Raw genomic sequence first — 9,189 nt, 5'->3', positions numbered from 1 at the left:
TTCCTACTATCTCTAGTCAAATAGATAAATGGGTTTGATATCGTTAGGATTATGGAGACGTAGCTGCAGGGTGACCAGGAAGGGAACTGAGTATTTATGGGTACTCAGTTTTTTAGGAAGGATGTACAATGAGGAGGAGGAGGTGGGGCAGCATTGTTGTTTAAGGAGCCAATTAATGCAATAGTTCAGAAAGATATTAGCTCCTGTGAAGTAGAATCTATATGGGTAGAGCGCAGAAACATCAAGGGGCAGAAAGCCGGGCTTGTATACAGTCCCCCAAACTGTAGTGGTGATGCTGGAGAAAGCATTAAACAGGAAATTAGAGGCACAAGCAATAAAGGTGCAATTGTAATTACTGGCAACCTTAATCTGTACGTAGATTGGGCAAATCAAATCAGTAACCATTGAGATGGAATTCCTGGACAGTGTACAGGATGGGTTTCTTAATTAACCTCGTTGAGGAACCTGATAGCGTACAGGACATCCGAGGCTCGGCATTGTGTAATCAGAAAACAATAACTGGCAATCTGGCTGATCGAGACCACTTGGGGAACAATGACCAAAATATGATAGAATTCTTCATTAAGATGTACTGTAACATTGTTGATTCTGACTCTAAAAAGGAAATGATGATGGTACCAAATGCAAGCTGGCTACGATAAATTGGGGAATGTTAAACTCCAAAGATGCATAGCCAATGGCAAACATCTAAAGATCACGTGGCGGAACTGCAATAATTACTCATTCCTATCTAGAACTATAATAAAACAGGAAAGGTGGCTAACAAGGGAAATTAAGCAGAGTACAAGATCCAAGGAAAGGAACATTATAAAGCAGCAGACCAGAGTTTAGATTTCAGCAGAAGACAAAACGATTGATTAAGACAGGTAAAACAGAAAATGGGAGTAAGCTCTAACACAGTGTAGAGTTGGAGGAACACAGCAGGCCAGGCAGCATCAGAGGAGCAGGAAAGTCAATGTTTCAGGTTGGGACCCTTCTTCAGAAAAAGAATCTGAAACGTCAACTTTCCTGCTCTTCTGATGCTGCCTGGCCTGCTGTGTTCCTCCAGCTCCACACTGCTGTCTCTGACTCCAGCATCTGCAATTCTTGCTATCTCTATGAGAGTAAGCTTGCAGAGTACAGACAAACTGGTAGTAAAAGCTTTCATAGGCATGTGAAGAAAAAAAGATTAGTGTAGACAAATGTAGGACACTTACAGACAGAAACAGGGTGGGGGCTGGGTTATAATGGGAAACAAAGAGATGGCAGATCAATTGATTACATATTTTGGTTCTGTTTTCACAAAGACGGACACAAATACTATTCTAAAAATGTAGGGTAATAAGGGTTCTGGTTAGAGGGAAGAACTGTAGGGAATCAGTATTAGTAGTGAAACGGTGTTGGGGGTGTTGGTGAAATTAAATGCTAATAAATTGCTGGGGCTCGATAATCTACATCACAGAGTATTTACGGAGAATCCTCAAGAAATAGCAAATGCATTGGTCGTCATCTTTCAAGACACTATAGACACCGAAACAGTTCCTATGGTTTGGAGGGTAGTTGATGTAACCCCATTATTTAAAAAAGGAGGTAGAAAGAATACAGGGAATTATAGACCAGTTCGCGTGACATCAGTAGTAATGAAAATGATCGAGGCTGCTCTAAAAGATTAAATAGCAGAGCAGTGACAGGGTCAGAAAGAGTCAGCATGGATTTACAAAAGGGAAATCATGCTTGACAAATCAACAAGGATATTTTGAGGATGTAACAAGTAAAGTTGATAAGGGGGAGCCAGTGGATATGGCTTACTTGGAATTTCAGAAGGTACTTGATAAGTCCCACAGAAGAGATTAACATGTAAAATTAAAGCATATGGGATCGGGTATAGTGTACCAACATGGATAGAGGTCTGGTTGACAGACAGGAAAAGAATAACAATAAATGAGCCTTTTTCCAACTGGCAGGCAGTAACTAGTGGGGTATCATAGGACTATCATAGGTCTTGGACCTCAGCTATTCATTATACATATTATTGGTTTAGATGAGGAAGTAAATGTTAGATCACAAAATTTGCAGACGACACAAAGCTGGGTGGGAGGCCAAACTGTGAGGTGGATGCAGAGATGCTTCACTGTGATTTGGTCATGCTGACCAAGTGGGCAAATGTATAGCGGGTGAAGTGTGATGTGGATAAATGAGAGGTTATTCATATTGGTCACAAAAACAGATTGGCAGATTATTTCTTTGATAGTGATGGATTGGGAAAGGCACATTTCTGCATAAACTCACTGAAATGATCAAAGTTGTGAAGGAGCAGTTTCAAAAAAAAGACGCGGAGGTGGAGAAAAGCGATGGGTGTTTCAGAATGCCTCTTCACAAAAGCCATTCTAGTACTTGTGCTGCATGACTCATTCCTCAAATCATCATTTTCACAATTGGGTGCCTATCAAGTGAGCATTTTGACAGACAGTTCCAACTGCTTATGCAAACAAATGTTTCTATTTGATAAGGAATTAAGCATTTAAGTGAAATGTTTATTCTCATAAGGGATTAGTTGAAGAAACGTAAACATATTAAATGTTTCCTTAATGCCAAAAAGTGTGTTTTTTTCCCGTAAAAGCAACATCATCAATAGACACTGCCAGCACAATCCGAGGTTTGCCACGTGGACACTATGTGGATTTACATGGACAGAGAAGGACAAAGTATGGTGTTTAGGGGGTATGAGCTTGTATGGGCTATAAAAGATCACGGGGATGATCGGGACATACAGTGAGACAAGGGTATGAGGAGTTATGGAGGATGGTAGGTGAGCATAGGACAGTACAAAGGCTATAAATGACCATGTGAGGTTGTGTGGCTGTGGGGGAGGGATGGTGAGTAGATTGTCATAGTGACATGTGGAAAGTATTAAGGGCCATGGGAATGGATAAAAAGAAACAGTGGGTTGGATGAGGGGGAGTGAGCAGGAGGGATATTTTATGATTTCTTCTTTATCTTTAAACTCTCAAACTATGACAGTCCCAAGTCAAGCTTTCTGTCTACCCGTTTTGGGGACTCTCAGCCTCTTAGGCTGGATGGCCTAGTAATAAACTCTCAAAGTGCAAGAACCAATAAATATTGATGAGAAAAAAAGGTGGACATTGACACTGGCAGAAAAACCATCAGTCAGGCAGAATCACACAATTGTGTGAAATTGAAACTGTGTTTGAAAAATTTAATGGAGAATTCTTTAAGGATGCAAGAAGCAGGGTGAACAAAGCAGGACCAGTAGATGCAGTGCATTTGGATTAACAACAGGCATTTAAATAAGATACCACATAATTGGTTACAACACAAATTAAGAGCTTATGGTGTCAGGATGTTATATTAGCATGAACAGAGATAGTAGGAACTGCAGAATCTGAGATAACAAGGTGTAGAGCTGAATGAACACAGCAGGCTAAGCAGCATCAGAGGAGCAGGAAAGCTGACGTTTCGGGCCTAGACCCTTCTTCAGAAAGAGGGGTGGCACGGTGGCTTAGTGGTTAGCACTGCTGCCTCACAGTGCCAGGAACTTGGGTTCTTTTTCTGAAGGATGGTCTAGGCCCGGAACATCAACTTTCCTGCTCCTCTGATGCTGCTTGGCCTGCTGTGTTCATCCAGCTCGACACCTTGTTATCTTAGCATGAACAGAGGACTGGTTAACTAACAAAAACAGAGTCAGGGACAGATGAGTCAATTTCAGGTTAGCAAACTGTTGCTAGTGGAGTGCAGCAGGGATCAATGCCGGGACCTTAACTATTTACAATCTAGATTAATGACTTGTATAAAGGGTCCAACTATTTTGTAGACATATTTGCTGATGGTAGTGTAAAGACCATCACTATTTTTCTTTTGTATTTCTCATTTTTGGTTTGGAACTGTGAGTTGAAGTTGAGAATTGAACTTTGAACATCAGTTTGTTTTAAAACAGAAGAGAGATCAAAAACTGATGTTTGCTGCTGGGCATTTGCATGGAAAGATAATGCATTTAATCTACTGCTTAGAGGACACTGTAAATAATTTGGCACAGAGATGTTATCATGCTCAAAGACTGGCAGTGGGCTGGATGTTGAACTGATCAATCAGGGGACAATCGGTCCTGGCTGGTCAACCACAGAGAATGTTGAAAACAAAAAGAGAAAACAAAGACTGAACTAGTTCTGGCTGAGTTCTGGGTAGGAAGCAGTTTTTCCTTTAGAAGCTGCCGGATGGGTAAGCTGATTTTGTTTTTGCTCTGTCCAGTTATTTTCCAGTTATCAACTTGTCAAAAGGTCTGAGAAAAGAACCCCAAACTGTAAGAAATGAGTATAAAGTCACCAGAAGTCTGTGGAAGCTGTATGCATTGACCAATGATTCCAGAATTCAACAAGATATACAGTCCTGTGTATCTGTAACACAAACTTCTCCTAAGGATTTCTTGAAGGCCTGCTAGTCAATATTGAAAAAGTGTTCTCGAATTGGTAAATTATGATTCTTTTATTTTCTTTTTTAAATTTATCCTTAATTTATCTGTTTATGATCAAAGAAGCTTAAGCTTAGGTAACATATTAATAAGACTGCCTTGCTGCTTATCTGGATTACGCTAATAATTCTTAATAATAAATTATTAATTTTTGTGTAGTGATAAACATGGTATCCATGATCTGTTATTTGTAAAGTCTACTTAGGAACAACTGAGCAATTTACAGAAACATAGAAGATAGGTGCAGGAGGGTGCCATTTAGCCCTTAGGGCCTGCTCCGGCATTCTTCATGATCGTGGCTGATTGTCCAACTCACAGCCTAATCCTGCTTTCTCCGCATAACTGTTGATCCTATGCATCCCAAGTGCTATATATAGTCGCCTCTTGAATACATTCAATGTTTCAGCATCAACTACTTCCTGTGGTAATGAATTCCACAGGCTCACCACTCAGAATCCCTAGTGTGGAAACAGGCCCTTCGGCAAATAAGTCCACACTGACCCTCAGTGCATCCTACCCAGACCCATCCCCCTATAAACCCACCTAATCTACACATCCCTGAACACTATGGGCAATTTGGCCATGGCCAATCCACCTAACCTGCATATCTTCAGCCTGTGGGAAGAAACCAGAGCACCCAGTGGAAACCCACGCAGACACAGGGAGAATGTGCAAACTCCACACAGACAGTCACCCGAGGTTGGAATCGAACCCGAGTTCCTGGCACTGTAAGGCAACAGTGCTAACCACTGAGGCACCGTGCCACCCCTCATTCTTTGAGTGAAGAAAAATTTTGAGGGTGATTGAATGTTTTATTTTCACTGTGTTGTAAATCTAGGGCCCATGAGACTGATTTGGTTTGGCTTGTTATCCCTCTGTCATTACAAAAAGACAGGTAGGAAACCAGTTGTGGGGAGAATACAAAAAGTCTGCAAAGGGGATTAATCATGTAGTCAAAAATTTGCAGATAGAGTTTTGAGAGATAATCAGAAGTTCTCCTCTTTGACAAGAGAAGCAGAATATTACTTAACCTCTGAACCTGCGCCAGACCTGTACACACAAAGGGTGGCTCATATGTGGAATAAACTGCCAGAGGAAGTGGTAGATGCGGGTACAGTTACATAATTTAAAAGACATTTGGATAGGTACATGAATAGGAAAAGTTTAGAGGGACTAGTTTAGTTTGGGAAGCTTGACATGGACAAGTTGAATCGAAGGTTCTGTTTCCATGCTGTATGACTGTAAGACTGGAAAAAGTCCTCATTTGGTTAGAGCTAAGAAAAAGTAGAGATAACATTACACAACTGGGAACATTGTAAAGGACAGCAACCAATGGAGAAACAGAGAAACAACTTAACAAGGAAATTATAGGCAAGTGCATAAATATAGTGTAGTTAAAATAGGGATTTTAATTATCCTAATATAAACTGGGATAGTAATAACATAAAGGACAAAGACAGGAGACAGTTTATGAACTATGTTCAATAGATTTTTTTTTAAGATTAGCATTGCTCCCGGTCCAGTAAGTAAGAAGGCACTGCTGAATTTGATTCTGGAGAATGACATGAGTTAGTTGAACCAAACATTAGTTGGTGAACATATATGGGGCAATGATCAAAGTACTATAATGTTTACTTCAAGGAAAACTACAAGGCATAATCCAGAGAGAAAATAACTAATTGAAGAAGGGCCACCTTCAGCTGTAAAGTCAAAGACACATTTTCATAAAGAAAAGAGGAGAACATGCCCCCATCTACATCGACGGAGCACAGGTTCAGAGGTTTGATAGCGTCAATTTCCTGAAGTAACAATAACCAACAACCTGTACTGGACTTCCCCACAGATGGGACAGTTAAGAAGGCACAACAATGCCTCTTCTTCCTCAGGCAGCTTAGGAATTTTGATATGTTCATAAGTACCCTCACCTACTTTTACAGATGCACCACAGGAAGCATACTATCTGGGAGCATAACGGCCTGGTATGGCAACTGGTCTGTGCAGTACTATAAGAAACTACACAAGGTTGTGTGCACAGCCCACAGCATCATGGAAGCCAACCTTCCATCCATGGACTCCATTTACACCTCTCGTTGCTGTGGAAAGGCTGCTAACATCATCAAAGACCCAGCCCGTCCTGGTACTGCTCTCCTACAACATCGTTCATCAGGCAGAAGATACAGAAGCTTGAACACACACACCAACACATTCAAGAAGAGCTTCTTCCCTGCCATTATTAGACCAATGAATGGATCGTCTAACTTCAAACAGAGTTGATTTTGTTAATGTTGATCTTGCTTCGCCCACATCCTGTGCCTCACACTGTCCAAGATATTTCACCCTATGATTTGCATGTCCTTGCTTACTGTGAACTGCTTGTACTGCTTGCAAACAAAGCTTTTCACTGTACTTAGGTACACATGACAATAAATCAAATCAAAACAAAATTTAAGCCCCCTGGATGATGACAAGGAGATAAAGCTGAAAAAGTCTTATAATGGTATATGCCAGTCGGATAACAGAATTGAGAACTAGGCTAACTATATGAAGGTTCAAAAGGAAAATGAAGAAATACATGTAAGATACAAAGGGAGTATGGGAACAGATTTCAGCTAACATAAAAGGGAATCCAAAAGTTCTCTAGGCACAAAGTGAAACAGTAGTAAAAGGACTGCAGGGACCACAAGAGACCCAAAAGAGGATTTATGCATGGAGGCATAGAGCATGACTGAAATACTAAATAAGTACTTCATATCTATGTTTACCATGAAAGAAGATGCTGCACAAATCACAGTCAAAGAGAAGATAACTAAGAAACTGGATGAGCTAAAAATTAGATAGGCTAGCTTCGAGATCACTAGAGCCAGATGAGACATATCCAAAGATATTGAGGCAAGAAGTTGCAGAGGCACTGGCCATAATCTTCCATTCCACCGCACATACACAACTGACGTCAGGGGAACTGGAGAATTGGAAATGTTACACCTTCATTTAAAAATAAGTGCAGGTACACACCCAGCAACTGTAAGCTCAGCACTGAACTACAGAATTGTTGTGGTGTAGAAGGAGGCCATTTGGAGCGCAGGATAAACTTTCAGGAACCAAAAGGTTAGCACTGCTGCCTCATAGCACCAGTGACAGAGGTTCGATTCCAGCCTCAAATGATTGCAAACTCCGTATAGACACGTTCTCCTCATGTCAGTGTGGGTTTCTGCCAGGTGTTTCAGTTTCCTCCCACGGTCCAAAGATGTGCAGGTCAGTTGGAGTGGCCATGCTAAATTGCCCCATAGTGTCCAGGGATGTGCAGGCTAGGTGGATTAGCCGTAGCAAAAAGTGGAATTATGGGGATAGGACGGGGGAACAGAGTCTGGGTGGGATGCTCGTCAGAGGGTCGATGCAGACTCTATGGGCCAAATGGCCTCTTTCCACACCACAATTCTGTGAAAGTACAAACAGCCAAGCCTTGACTGGATAATGCTTATGTTACAATGATAGTTAAAGGATAAATACTGGCCACTGGGGATTACTCTACTGCTCTTCCCTGGAATGGACTCATGGCATCTTTTACATGTACATGTGCAGACAGAGACTCAGTTCAATATCTCATTTGAAGGCCAGCACCTCCAAACAGTGTAATTCTCGCGCAGTATTGAAAACAAAAGATGCTGGAGATCACAGCAGGTTAGGCCAGCATCCATGGTGAGAAAGCAAGCTAATGTTTTGAGTCTAGATGACTCTACATCAGGGCTGAAGTGAAGGGGCGGCAAAGTGGCACAGTGGTTAGCACTGCTGCCTCACAGCACCAGGGACCCGGGTTTGATCCCGGCCTTGGGCGACTGTCTGTGTGGAGTTTGCACATTTTCCCCGTGACTGTGTGGGTTTCCTCCCACAGTCCAAAGATGTGCAAATTAGGTGGACTGGCTATGCTAAATTGCCCATAGTGTCGAGGGTGGGAAATGCAGGGACAGGGTAGGAGATGGGTCTGGGTGGCATGCTCTTTGGAGGGTTACTGTTGACTTGATGGGCCAAATGGCCTGCTTACGCACAGTAGGGATTCCATGATTCTAAGTGTGGAGGGGACAGCATTTATGTAATAGTGGGAGGGGGGTGTTGGAGTGTTCGGGGAAAAAGGATGTTGATGTTCAAATTAAGTGATCAGAGTGTAAGAATAAACATGCCTTCCCCACCCCACCCCCAACTATTGCATAAACCCTGTCCCCTCTATACTTAACTTCAGCTCTGATGTAGAGTTATCTACACTCGAAACATTAGCTTGCTTTCTCTCTATGGATGCTGCCTGTGATCTCCAGCATTTTTTGTCATCAGTTCAGATGCCAGTGTCTGCAGTAATTTCCTCCTGCAGTATTGTTCTGTACACAGTTCTGATTTTTGTGCCCAAGATACTGTTTCCGCTAGTTGGTAAGTCAGTAACTAGGGATCACAATTTCAAGTTTGTCAGCAAGAGAGCTAGAAGTGAGTTAAGGAGAAACTTCTTTACTCAGAAAGTTGTTAAGATTTGCGTTGCCTGGGACAGTGGTGGAGGCAGATTCCACAGGAGGTTTCAAGAGAAAGGAAGAACTACTTGGAAATGATTAATTGAGAGGGCTACAGAATGGGACTAGCTGGGTAGCTCTTTAGTAGCCAGTATTGGTACAATGGGTCGAATAACCTCCTCCAGAACTGTAACATTCTATGATTCTCTAAGT

The sequence above is a fragment of the Rhincodon typus genome, chromosome 9 (genome assembly GCF_021869965.1).
Source record: "Rhincodon typus isolate 14 chromosome 9, sRhiTyp1.1, whole genome shotgun sequence".
NCBI classification, from domain to species: Eukaryota; Metazoa; Chordata; class Chondrichthyes; order Orectolobiformes; family Rhincodontidae; genus Rhincodon; species Rhincodon typus.
This window is presented reverse-complemented; position numbering follows the sequence as displayed.